The sequence below is a fragment of the Microtus pennsylvanicus genome, chromosome 3, assembly GCF_037038515.1.
Source record: "Microtus pennsylvanicus isolate mMicPen1 chromosome 3, mMicPen1.hap1, whole genome shotgun sequence".
NCBI lineage: Eukaryota > Metazoa > Chordata > Mammalia > Rodentia > Cricetidae > Microtus > Microtus pennsylvanicus.
Genome location: NC_134581.1, coordinates 124,142,100 through 124,155,990, shown reverse-complemented (window position 1 = coordinate 124,155,990; position 13,891 = coordinate 124,142,100). Strand labels below are relative to the sequence as shown.

The window sequence follows — 13,891 nt, the reverse complement described above, 5'->3', positions numbered from 1 at the left end:
CCTGTATTATTTTGTATAAATGGGGGAGACATAGGGGACCCAGATATAGTTCATGAGACACACAACATTCCAAAATGAAACTGTGGGTGGTAAATTTGCAGTAGAAAAAGAAATGGCTTCATAGGTTATTATATACTTAGCCATTGTACTGGCTAGTTTTATGTCAACTTGACACAGGCTAGAGTCACCGGAGAGGAACTTCAGTTGAGAGGAGAAAATGCCTCCATGAAATCAGGCTATAGGCAAGCCTGTAGGGCATTCTTAATTGGTGCTTGTTGTAGGAAGGCCCAGCCCATCAATCATCCCTGGGCTGGTGGTCCTGGGTATTATAAGAAAGCAGGCTGAGCAAGTCATGAGGAACAAGCCAGTAAGCAGCACCCTCCACGGTCTCTGCCTCAGCTCCTGCTTCCAGGTTCCTGCCTGCGTGGTTCCTGCCCTCACTGCTTCTGATGACGAGGTGTTTTATGGAACTGTGAGAGAAATAACCCATCTCCTCCCATAACTAGTATTGGTCATGGTGTTTCCATCCCAGCAACACTCTCCCTGACTAAGATGGCCACATAGATGGAATACACTTCAATTTGATTAAAGGCAAATTTCTGTCAAGAAAATCCCACTCTCTCATTTCTTCTGTAGAACTTAAAAAAAAAGTCCCTGGGAACAGTGAAATTAGCCATAAACATGCATAAATGAAATAGCTTTATGATATTTGAGACATAGAGAACTGTTACCTGCTAATGTGACTGAGCTCTGATAAACTATGAAAGTAAAAATGCAGTCAGTGTAAGCTGACCCAGTAATGCTGTTGTCTGTCCTTCCACCATTCTACATGCAGTTCCTGGGCTAGCAGTGCCGAACCATAGTGCCTCGGAGACATGCTGATTCCAGTCCACCTCAACTCATGCTAACATTCCTGACTTTATATACAGATAAATTCTTTTCCTTTTTCCCTGTCACCTAGACTTGTCAGCTTCTTCTCAGACACCGTGGGCTATGCTCCAGGTATATGCAGATCTCTTTAGGTGAAAGGAGAGAGTGTGGAGAGAGCTGAGGGATGGAATACCGGAGGCGGCTGTGGCAGTGAGGACACAGCAGTGCCAGCAGGCCGTTGTCACGGTGCCTGTGATACCCACCTTGACTGACAGCTCTGAGCCAAGCACCTGCTTCCTATCTTAGTTGTTTGAATGGTAGTTGGGAACAGTTAACCCAACACAATCCTGCCCCTAAGGGCATCCTTACACATTGTTCAGAAGAGCCAGGCTCCACTTGGTAAACTGGTAATGGGCCAGGTCAGACCAACAAGGCATGAGGCAGCAAACATTCTCAGCCTGAGGTGGCACGGGCTACTCATTGAAACTGGCCTCCTGGGGGCTGCTGGTATAGTACAGTGCTGGAGCTCAGGCTTGGCATGTAGAAGGGCCTGTGTTCGATCATTCTCGAAGATGCCATGTACTGTTTTATTTCTTTCTTGATTCTAAATGAGAGGATACTATTGTATAAATCATGTATGCTTAATGTTATTAATAACGTAGGACAAAATGAAGCAATTCAGACACATCCATCCTTGCAACTATGTAGACTGTAGACGTGAAAGCTGCTCGCAGGCTGCATTTTTGCTAGATCTTCATGTATACAGTCCTTGTGGTTTGATAGAAAATGGCCCCCAAAGGGAGTGGCACTATTAGAAGCTGTGGCCTTTTTTGGAGGAAGTGTGTCACTGTGGGGGGTGGGCTTTGAGGTCTCTTTTCTCAAGCATCACTCAGTGTGCTAGTTAGTCAACTGCCTGTTGCCTCTGAGTCAAGATGGAGCATTCTCAGCTCCAGCACCACGTCTGCCTGCATGCTGCCATACTCTCCGCCATGATGATAAATGGACTGAACCTCTGAAACTGTAAGCAAGCAACCCCTCCCAATTAAATATTTTTTTATAAGAATTGCCTTGGTAATGGTGTCTCTTCACAGCAATAAAAAAAACCTAATTAAGACATTCATAGAGATACATGTCTATATATAATGTTGGTAAAAATGTCCTAGTGAAAGAGGGGGTGGAAAGAGTGTAAGCTGGGTGTGGGGGCCATGAAGTGTACAGTCACTGCACACATGAACTCAGTCCAGGGGATTGCCTGCACAGAGCTGCACATCATGGGGGACGTGAGTGTTCAGTCATGGGTGGGGTAGGTGCCCGAGCGCCCCTGCTCCCTGCCCAGGAAGATGTGAGCAGCCAGGGAGCTGCTGTGGGACAGGGAGTAGTCTCCAGAAGCAAAGACCCAGGGTCACAGGCTCCAGTGCATAGGTGCACACCCATGCCCATGATCTCCATGACTTTAACTCAGTGGGCCACAAAACAAACAAAAACAGCAGCCAGAATTGCCTGAAAGAGGGAGATGTGCTTGTTTGGAACAAGGTGGAGCTGACAGGAGGGTAAGCAGGGGTTGCCGGGGTGTGATCAGAAGGCCTTATATACGTGTAGGAAATTGTCAAAGAATCAGTGTTTAGACTAGAATCTTAGTCTTCAACTTCTCCTAAGGGGGCTCCCGCACGGGGCTCCCTTCCAGACCCCAGATTAGGCACAAACCACACCCAAACATCTGTTTTCACAGAGAGATCTTTTATTAAGAAGGGGAGAAACGTTAAAGTGACTGCTTTCTGACTCAGGCAGAAAAACAGCAGCAATGACCTTGCAGGGGTCATTCTTAAGAGGAGAAAAAGGGAAGGTCTGGGTTAGAGTGGATCAGGATGTGGGGGCAAAGAAGATAGGAGGATAGGGGACAAGGAAAAGGGGCAGGGATTATTTGTCTTCGAGGGACAAAGTTCTATCTCTGGATATAGAGACATGGTATATAGACAAATGGCAGTTTACAAAGGTAAAGGGAAAAATCCATGTTAGGATGAGGTGTTTAATTTTAATTGGACATGTTAGTTAGAAGAACCAAAGGAGGCTTTTGATTGCTGGGCTTTGGTAGTCAGCCTCAGGAGGGAAAAGTGGCCAAATAAGGGAAAGACCTTGGTGCTAGCTTCAGGAATATGATCTAGTGGTTTTCAGCAAGGCAGAAAGGATGGGAGAGAAGGGCAAAAGCTTGCCAGAGCCATATGTGCCAGCGGGCCAGTGTCCCCTCACCACCCTGCTACTGACAGCACCTGGGAAGGATGTGCTTTTGTGGTTACCATGCCATCTTTTAGTTGGTCAGCTGGCTTTTGCTAAGATCTTCAGGGTGTTATGGCGTCTCAAATGATCCTATGAAAAATACATCTGTCCCTTTGTGGGGTAAACACAGATCAGTTTATCTTTAGACAGAATTTTCCACCATGGAATTGTTGGAGTTAAAAATATACACATTTGTAAACCTTTTGGGACTACTCCTTGATTGACCTGTGTAGACAGAGTGTGTGTGTGTGTGTGTGTGTGTGTGTGTGTGTGTGTGTGTGTGTGTGTGAAAGAGAGAAAGAGAGAGAGAGAGAGAGGAGAGAGCATGCACGTGCACACACATGCTTTTCTGAGCATTGGAATTTTAAGACCCATCAAATTCTTTACAGCATAACAGTTCTGCTGAGGGGGAAAAGGGGAAAGATACTCATATTAGACAGATCATTTTCTAACAATATTGTATCATTTGTTATGGATGCTTTAATTTTGTCATCAGCTGAAAGTTAAGGACTCTACAGAAGTTATTAACTAGAAAAGAAATTGGGGAGATATACAATGATACTCTAGTCTAGCAGTCGAGTGTCTCCCAAAGCACTGAGCATATAACTTCCAAATTCTTGACATGGCCCTATTCAGATAGTGATCTTTTGCCTTTCCCATTCCCTGTAGCTTTGGGGGAAGTTCTCAAGTGAACAATGAATGATGTTCCACTGTGACGGATTTGTTTTGACGACAGCCCAATCTTTGACACTCCCTATGTGGAAATGTGAGTTTTCAGGCCCCGGAGTTCCCATGAAGTAGCATCTGAAAGTAGTGGTGTGCATTACTCATGCCTCAACAATGAATAAGACTCCTAGAGATGCGATAACAAACTGATTGGTGCTGATGCTGCACAGGGCTAAGATCAGAGACGCCTTCATGGAGCTGAGATGCATGGGTCTCAGACCCAGCTAAACTTTGTGTGTGTGTTGTTTGTTTGCTTGTTTAATTGGTTCCTTGTTGAGACAGAGTTTTGCTCTGTGTCTGAGACAGACCTTGAACTCTCTTTGTTGTCCAGGGTGGCCTCAAACTTCCCATAACTTGTTTCTGCCTCCCAAGTGCTAGGATTGTAGTGTGCACAGAATGCTCAGCCATTGGCCCATCTAGGAATGTTTCCAGCCTAGGAGGAGCCCACTCCTAGATCCTTTGTGGCACACAGAGGTTGGTGAAGATGCTGAGAACATCAAAGCGTTCTGTGACCTCTGGACAGAGTGACAGTGAGTGCTTGGGTGACACCCACAACCCTTTATAGCATGTACTAAATACTGCTGTTTCTAAGAATTATAATGCCTTGTTGCTACTAGGTTATTACGAATAATTTTTAGGATTCTGTGATAGATCATCTAATAGTATCTGATTATTGTGCCCATGGGTGGAGCAATTGCCCAGCATACTCAAAGAAGCCCTAGAGGAGGAAAGAAGAAGGACTTCAGGGACCAGCCACTCAGCCACCCAACTTCACAGGAAGATACAAAATAAGAAATAAAGAATAGTGTACAGAAATAGAGAAAGATAAAAGTCCAGAGACAAAAGATAGACAGGATAATGTTTAAAAAAAAAAGCTAGAAGTTAGCCAAACAACGGCTGGCCATTCCATAAGTAAGAGGTCTCTGTGTATGTGATTTATTTGGGAGCTGAGTGGCGGGCCCCCAAAAGAGCTAAGAGTAAAGAGAAAACCAAACAGGTTAATTTGCCTTATTTACTTATCTTGGCCGCAGCATTGAGGAAAGCCAAGGTAGGATAGCTAGGAGGAACGGAAGCAGGAGCTCTGGAAGACCACTGCTTACTGGCTTTCTCTTGATGGTTTCCTCAGCCTGTGTCCTTATACACCCCAGGACCACCTGCCCAGGAGTGGCCCATCCACCATAGCCTGGGCCCTCCCACATCAATCACTAATTAAGAAAATACTCCACAAACTGCCCAACAGGCCAGTCTTAGGGATGCATTCTTTTCAATCGTTGTCCCCTCGTTGACTTAACTCTAGCTTGTGTCGAGTGAATGCAGAACAGCAATGAAAACAGGACAAGGGTCATGGGACTGTTAAGAAGGGAAGATCTAACATGAATGAATCCAGTTATCATCCACACTTCCTGAGGGCTTCTGCCACTCACTCTTTTCCTGCTTCAGTTTCTTCTTGGTTCTCTTCCTGATGCCTCTTGCAGACTTTGCAGCCTCCCAGGGCCTTCCCAGCTCCCAAGTTGTCACCCCGGCGGCAGCAGAGAAATGGTCCCCAGTACCAGCTGGCTCTTTAGCTACCCAGATTCCCTCAGACTCCTGCATCACACTGCAGTTTACTGAGTGTTCATTTGTTCATCATCACTCAGTAGCCGCCTCCCTCATCCGGGTGGACATCATGTCAGAATCAGGACACCGCTTCCTCTGGTACTGGTGCTTCAAAATAATCGCAGTGAATGAATGCTGTTTCTAAATCAAAGATACATTGATTCAAATCAACACAGCTGCTTATCCCCGTGTGTGTGTGTGTGTGTGTGTGTGTGTGTGTGTGTGTGTGTGTGCATACATAGATGTTCAGATTACCCCAGCTCCCGTCACAGAGTATGAAAGAATACCAATGAATTGTTACTCTGGTTCAAACAAATATCCAGTCTGAATGTGCTGGAGGTTACCATCCAAGAAAGGACAGTTGCTTCTTTTTCTTGGAATGTATCTTTTTAATGTCTTCAACAAAATAAGTGTGGAACAAATTAATCAAACAGCTTTTCCGTGCCTATTTTGAGCGGGCAGTCTGTTAACTGAAGAGGAAGGCGGAAACTGCGAGATGTTTCCTAGATAGATGCCTACAAGTGCTACTAGTCTGTAGCCCACAGCCGACGAGGAGCTGTGCTTCAATCCAAGGCTCCAGCCTAGAACTCCTTCTAGAGTTCGCCCAGTGATGGCTGTGATGGGCTCTGATCGCCACTCATGGGGATGCCTCACCAAAGTACACGTGGCAGCCACTTTCTCTGGCACATTTCTCCATCCTGTAGTTCCAGCTCGTTGTGATGTCTCCATCCTGTCTGAGTCTCACTCACTCAGGAGCGTATGGACCTGAGTTTCTGGGCTTTTCCTGGTGGAGCATGGGCCAAGCCATTCCTTGCACTGGTTTATTTTTTTCAAAGAACCTTGTGTTCTTCGTCAGTATTTGTTTCCTATTTCTCTTGACAATTTCTCAGGAATATCCGAGCAAATTGCAATGCCTGTGGACCATGACAGCTTTCTGTAACAATTTTTAGCTAAAAGAATGAAATGTGTGCAGTAAGAGATTGTCACTGCATCCTTGGAGTGGAACATGACTTTGTAGCGCATACTCTTGTCAAGGAATTAAAGATGAGCAAGCCTGCTTAGCTGTTAACCTATAGAACCTGTCAAGAAGAAGGAACCTGGTGCTGAGGGAAAGCACAGGTGAATGGATCTCAGAACTAACAGTGCATCTACTAGCTGAGTTTTCTCCCCTCCTTCATGTCAATTTGTCATCCGAAATTTAATTTTTCATTATTAACCTAAACATTTCTGTGATGACTGTCTTATAATCTGTGCTGTAAATCCTTGCTGAAATACAGTTATGTTTATAATGTCCTAAAGATGCCTTTTAGTTTCATTCATGCACAACCAAGAATGCTCCGTATCCACACAAGAGTGGGAGAATGACTTCCAGTTCCGGGGAGTGCCTGGGATAGCTCTGTGAAGCCTGCCTGAGCTTCAATTATCGCTGGACAGGGGTAGGAACTTGATACAGGGAGGGAGGGATGGAAGGAAGGAGGGAGGGAGGGGGGAGGGAGAGAGGGAGGGACGGAGGGAGGAACGGAGGAAGAAAAAAAGAAGGCAAAGGAAAGAAGAAAGGGAGGGAGAAAGACCAAATAGATCCATAAAGATTACTTAATTTTGACCTCATGTGCTAAGTGCTTAGAATTCACTGGTAATATTTTTTTGAGTCGATACCTTGATTATTTCTGGGACACAAAGACATCTAAATATTTGCAAAAGATCATATAACTTGGAAATGAAAGATCTAGAACTTAAGCCCAGGGAGCCTGCTGCTATGTTACAGGGTGTGATTTTTGTCCTGTACCAAGCTGCTTCTCACAGGTCTTGGCTCCAAGTAAATTGTGTGATGAACAAATTCATCTAGTTTGTTTCTTTTGCAATGACTTGAGATCACTTTTTCTCTTTGAACTGTGAATTATTAATCATTATAGTCAGGAGGGCGGTCTTTGATGCCTCAATTGGCGTGTTTCCACCATGGATGGAAATCTGCATGGCATTTTAAATATATTGAGGAGAAATTGATTAACAAATTACTAATCGTAGTAAATAAGGGGAGCCATGGAATTTCTAGCTGTCTTGCTAATATGTCTGTGTCTTCAAATTGATCATTGTTCTTCAGTGCTAGGGTCTAAGTATAAGTCAGCAGGTAGCACTATGTATTGATCTAAACACTCTTTGTTTCTCAGATCGGGAGTAAATAAGGATGCACTTTAAAAATCACTTACGGTTTAGGAGGTGATACCATTAATCCTTGAAATGACAGCAAATCAAGATGATTGTGTCTGTAGGGTTTAATTTATTAAAATTTAATTTGCTCCTGTGCCTTGCTCCAGTAGCTCCTGTGCTAGCAAACTAGCTATAATTAGATTAGCAGCCTGCTCAGTGCTGGCGACAGCCTGTGCCTCAGAGAGCATGTGCTGGACTCGGCCTGTGCCTCCTCCTTATTGGCTGGCGTTGCTGCTCACCCGCTTGATAGGTTTCCACAGAATCAGTATGCTGCATTGGAGCTGTAGATCCAGAGGCACTGTGCTGTGTTCTTGCCGAGCAGAGGCAAGGCGCTTGGGTGGTTGTATTAAAGAAGCCATACGACCCAGCAGAGCAGGTGTTCTTTGTTGCAGAGACTCGTGGATCAGGACCTTGCAGCTAGCTGCAGGGGGAGGTCAGTGAAGGAGTCTCAGTTCACGGTAATTGCTTGAGTCTTTCTCTCTCTTATGAGAACACAGCCATGCATGAAATGAAGCGTGCTCGCTCATAGTGTCGTGTGTCTCATCTGCTTGGGCTTTGTGGACGCTGTGTCTGCCCCTGGGTTCCATACTGACACACATTCTCACGGGCTGCTTGCCTGGTAGACAGCTCGCCTGCCCAGGAAGGAGCTTTGTTTTCACCTGAATGCAAGGGTGCATGTGCCTGGGAGCGATTCTTATTGGTTCTCTTCTGTCCGGGAAAGCCGATGCGGCTTCCATGTAGGTGTCTTTGTTGGTGCATGTCAGGACTGTTGCCTTCACTTTGAGTCCTGACTCCTGAATAATTTGAAATTAAGGAGAATTTTGCTGGTCATACTTTACTTAGCAGAAGGCAAAAGGCTCCTGATTTGTCGTCTGGCTTTTAGCCGGGAAGTACTGTGCTATTGTTTCTTCACAGATGTGTGCAGCCTTCATTTTGGATGGCTTTCTTTGTCTTACCTTCTGTAGTTTTACTGAAGCATCTTTAGTACAGGGAGTGTTAGCAGAACACCTTCTGCGAAATAGACGTACGCAGGTGTTTCCCAGCCACGCCTGAGGAAGTGTTTGACCCCAGGCTTTGTTTAAAGGATGCCACTCTTGCTGTTGAAACCTCACAGTAGAGAGATGGGGTCTTACCACTCTGACCGCTGCTCAACGTTTTTGCTTCACTTCAGGACTACCTGGTTTATTTTCCAGACAAGGCAATAAAGAATCTTAAATTCTGTGATAAAGGTAACCTACTATAAAGGAAAAAAGAGTTAGCAAGAACAAGGGTCCAAAATCCTCAAAACCAGCCGGCCCTGTCATGGGTTCAGAACCCCTGCTTCCGTTTGAGTCCTTTAACTTGAAACCTGATGTCCTTCCCTATCGGACTGCAGACTGTACAGAAACTTGTGTCCTGAGTCACCAGTCACAGGGCTGGCTGGCAGCCACCATGCGTCTGCTATCAGCAGATAGACAGGCAGATTCTGAAAACTGTCCGGGACTGTCTCCTGCTCCTGAAAAGCCGAGGCTGTAGTTTATATAGTCTGTACCATAACTGCCGTCCTCCAGATCTGTGTCCTGCTTCCAGCAGGTCGGCATGGAATCATTAGCAGCCCCCTAACTCTGCCTCAGCCCAAGCCCTCACTCCCAGGTCTGCCTGGGAGAGAAAAATTATCCAGTGTCAGCATTCACGCAGGAACGCAGGAGCCCTGTGGAAGTTCAGTGGGTGGTAATGCAATGTTGAAGGCTGAGAACCTTTGAGTAGTGATATACCTACAGTCTCTGTGCCCTGAGGCGGTGGGGCAATGTTTTCAGCTTTGAGACACCCTGCATGGTGAAAGGAACACACAGCCATTCTACTTCATGTGACACCCCGGTGCAAACCCCATCAATTTTATGTGGACAGTGCCCACCCTGGTTCACTCCTGGCCACTTCAGGGAGGGCAGTGTCAGTCAGGATGGTTTGGTTTTTTTTTCTCAAAAGTCCAGGTACCCCTTCTGTCTCTTCATCATTTTTGGCCTGACATTCCCCCTATTGCAGACATAGACAGAATCTTTCTGCCTTTTAAAACTTAGGTTTGGACGCTCATCTAAGGAGGAATAAATTGATACAGTTCTGTAATTGCCTCATTTAGATATGCAGGGATGGGATCAAACCCAAGGCCTAGCACATGCTAGGCAAGGGTCTATCTCTAAGCTGTGCCCACCCCCTTCCCTCCTAGTCTCCTGGAATACTCGCTACCTTTCTGAGGAGGCCGCCTTAAAAATAGATTGCGGATGTCTTCCCCTTGTTTACTGCTGAAGCTCTGTCCCCTGTAAACTGCGGAGTGCCTCCTGTGAGCCGCACCCAGTCCTGCATTACCTGAAAAGCTAGGGAGTAGCAGGGTCTGTTCTGGGGGAGTGGCGCTGAGCCTGGCTCTTCAAGAATCACCATATCTTAAAGAATTTCTTAAATCCTTAAGTGTAAATGTGTAAACATTGATTGTTGCCTGCTGATGGCCAATGATGCCAGTTAACCTGAACTAGGAGATATTTTTAATAGCAGGACGGAAAGAATTTCATGTTCTTGCAGTAACACAGCATGCACTTTTACCTTCTGTTTTGTCCTTTTTTTTGTTAATACATTAGAGAGAATCTATCCCTGAGAAAGAAAATGAAAAGGGATTTGTTTTGGGGGGAAGGGGGAGGACACATTAAAAGTTTGTTCAGTCTCCATCGAATTCTCTAGCTCTTGAAAGGAAAGTAATAATTCTGACCAATCAATGTCAGTCAATGTGAGCATGAAATACAGTGTTTTAAGGATTAAAGCATTTTTAGAACGCTGAGGTCGAGTTTATGAGAGAGGCCCTGGGTCCAATTCCTAGTTTCTCAAAACCAAAGACAGATAAAACAGTTCCCATATTTGATACTTTCTCTTTTTCTTCTGGAGGCTTACAGTGACAGGTAAGGGAGCTAGCTTGGGATGCAGAAAGCATAGATAACACAAGACAGCAGGGCTGAGCAAGTTCTGAAAAACTAACGGTCAAAGAGAAAAGCAATGGGAAGTGCAGGCTGCTGGATGCCGGGTTCCAGGGCAGGACTGTCAGTGGCTTGTGACTGGCCACTCGGGTCCCTGTGAGACCAAAAGAACAGGAGAGATGCCTTTGGCGGTTGATGACTATTTCAGGGTTCACCCTTTTGAAGCTGCCTGGATCTGATAAGACTCCGAATAGATTTATTCTTCTTTCGTTATTTTACTCAGCAGTAAAAGGCATTTACCATGAGCTTGGCCCGGTTAGCTGTTTTTGAGAAGATGAAAACCCTCGTCCCCTGCTGCAAGAAGTGTTTTCTGAGGAGCAGAACCTATATACCTACGAGCAGGAGCGCAGGAGCAGACCTGTGCTCAGTCTGGTGATGCCAGTGTGGCCGGCCGGGTCCCTGGGAGGAAGGGAAGAGGGCCTTGGAGACAGGAGAGAGGCAGCTTCCTCCTCTGTAGAGCGCGTCTGCTCCCCATGCCAGGGAGGCATGTGTGTAGCCTCCTGTGTGTAGTCAGTTGTGGATTTGGAAGCATCACCGTGTCTTATTTTAGACGCTTAACAAATGTAAACTATCGTTTACTACTCTGTGAAGTCTCGGAATCTACGTGCGATTGCTGCCTGGAAAAAGTGTTATCGTTAATGCCTCTGTATCACGGTAGACGTGAAATTTTTAAGAGTGTATCTGCTAATCTGAAAATGACGTAGGAAACATCACAAAGACACTGTTATGACTGCTGTATTCTGAGTCATTCAGGGATGAGTTTGGGGTTTGTTCACAGTGCCACAAAGTACCCTCTCTGCTCTCGGATGCCAGTAGACTCTTAGTTTGTCTCTTATTCTCTAAAGACGCAGTAAAGACCAGCCTCTAAAACCTGGTCATGGACTGTAGCACTCTGTTGTGCCTGTGACTATGGCACCTGCTTCTCTGGCACTCATAAAAATTAATTTCTGAAAATGCCATGTGCTTTAACTTTAGATGTCCTTTAAGTCTTGATGAATTGGTAAGGGAGGGTCACTTTAGAGGTCAAGTATTTTTGCTACTTGTATTATCTTACTATGTGTAAAATTTATACATGAAAGTGGGTATCATGTTTACCTTCCCTGTGGCCTCCAGTCTGGGAGCCTCGTCAGCACTGGCCTGGGCAGCCAGCAGTGCTCTGGGAGGATGACCTGGGCAAGCCCCTCTCTTCTTAGGCCTGGTGTGTCTCATTGCTCCTTCCCAGCCTGCCTTCTCAGTAGATATTCTCCAAGGTTCTACCTGTCATCAGCTTCCTGTCCCTGCCCAGTACTTAGTGCTTATACACTGGTCACTCACCTGCCATCTCATGTCCCCTCTCCCTTTGATCTTTTGGATTCCTGGCTCACCAAGGCTGGGTGGCCCCTGGGCCTTCCTTGGCTTTTTTTCCCCCTCTGCTGAGAACCTGCTTTCCCAGGGTCTTTGATTAGTTAGTGGCCACAGCTCAGCAGGACTTTCTGAGGTGGTATCTGCTTTTTGTTTTGTTTTTCCTCCCCAGTCACTCCTCTTTGGGTTGTAAATTCCATCAGGTCAGATTTTTGTCTTAAACCCCCAGAGCCTTGAACAGCATTTGACTCCTAGAAAATGTTCAGTCAGGACCTGCTGAAGGAGTTAATACATGAATGAGAAAATGAACAAGGAAATTAGCTGTAGTGGGAAAGTCCTGTGGCAACCGGGATCTCTGATCCAGCCTGCTGAGGGCTTCTTACCCAGACTCTCCCCTGAATGTGCCTGGGTCTCCTGCTCTGTGCATGGTGAGCACCAGCCAGCACTGAGGTTGTGTTTCTGCGATTTCTCTAACTTCACTTTGCCTGGTACTTTCTGTACGATTGTTCTTGTGGTTAAATTATCTTCTAAAAACAAAATAAAAGCAGGAGTTGAAGTGTAGATGTGCCTTATAAATAAAATACAAAAAAAAAATAATGCATTTGTGTTACTTCCATGTCTACTGTCTAGTATTTAAATATCTATTGTCGAAGATCTCCTGAGTAAATTGGGAGCATGGGGACCATGGGAGAGGATTGAAGGGGAGAGGTAAGGAAGGGAGGGGAGCAGAGAAAAATGTATAGCTCAAAAAAATCAATATATATATATATATATATATATATATATATATATAGTCGGATTTTTAATGGATTACCATTTTACGGTGCTAAATATGTTTAATAATCTCCCTATTATTGCCAAATAAAAAACACTAATAGCCCTCTCTTCCTGTGTTTTCCAGATATTTCCTGCTGCAGAGCGCACTTTAAGCAAGGAAGGCTTTTCTTGGCTTCTGCCTACATTCCATAAAATACTCATTGCCTTTTCGGTAAGTGTATGACTTTGCTTTGATCCTTTCTAAGTAGAAGATATTGATTGTCTCTGAAACCTGTGTCACTGTTCTATTAAGACAAAGAGCCTGGGGTTTCAGGTATTTTTGCTCTCAGTCACTAAATAAACAAATAAGCCCATCAGGACCAAGATACCACCACCCAGGTTTCTCACACTTGCCTGCATATGTGCTAATAATTACAATTGTTATGTGCAATAGTGCTCATCACTAACCTCCCAGGTATTCAGAAGACTCCATTTATTGCCTGGATTTGGAGACAGTCTACAAAGTGAGCATCTTTGTCCCTTAGTGAGAAGTGGACTGTCTGAGATGGGGCATGAGGTGAGGAGTGGACCCTTGGAGCTGGTGTGGGAGCTCTGAAGGCCATCCTGAGAACTGGAGTGCCTAGACAGAGTCTGAATTCCATCCCAGGCACTGAGATAGAGAGGACCAGATAGATGGCACAGATCAATCAAACCGCAGCCCTGGCCTATTCTTGCTTTCTCAGGGTAGCAGCAGTCAGTTACCTTCCCGGCCCAGGCCATTATGCAGCCCGTTATCAGAGCAACTCAACTCAATTCTGTGTTCAACTGTGTGGCACATCGCATATCAGCTGGGCTATAGGCACCAGATCTTAGCCCTGCCTCTGGTCAATTCCGAGAGGGTCAGATCAGTGTGTAACAATTACTTAGAGTTCTTTTTCATAACCATTTGCAGTTTTCTCATAAATGGCACACTATCTTATTTTTTCTTAAGTGCTGCAAGATATATAAGAAGCATAAGTTTTCTCTTACCCTTGACTTTTACCTACCTATTCTTTATTGCGCCTCTGTATCACTGACCTTCGTTCCTGCCTGAGCACATGCACTGTGGGTTAGCAGCATAA

At 45.3% G+C, this 13,891-nt stretch overlaps 1 protein-coding gene across 4 annotated transcripts in view; it reads left to right on the top strand.

Annotated features, from left to right (window-relative positions):
* Fam110b (family with sequence similarity 110 member B) overlaps positions 1-13,891 on the top strand; it is a 120,100-nt gene that overhangs the window by 47,765 nt on the left and 58,444 nt on the right. For 2 of the 4 annotated variants that reach the window (XM_075967026.1, XM_075967027.1), the window contains one exon: positions 12,916-13,002. The gene's annotated coding sequence lies outside the window, so the exon portion shown is untranslated. Of the gene's footprint in view, positions 1-7,878; positions 8,133-12,915; positions 13,003-13,891 lie in introns of those variants that run through there. The other 2 variants (XM_075967028.1, XM_075967025.1) reach the window with 2 other exon arrangements.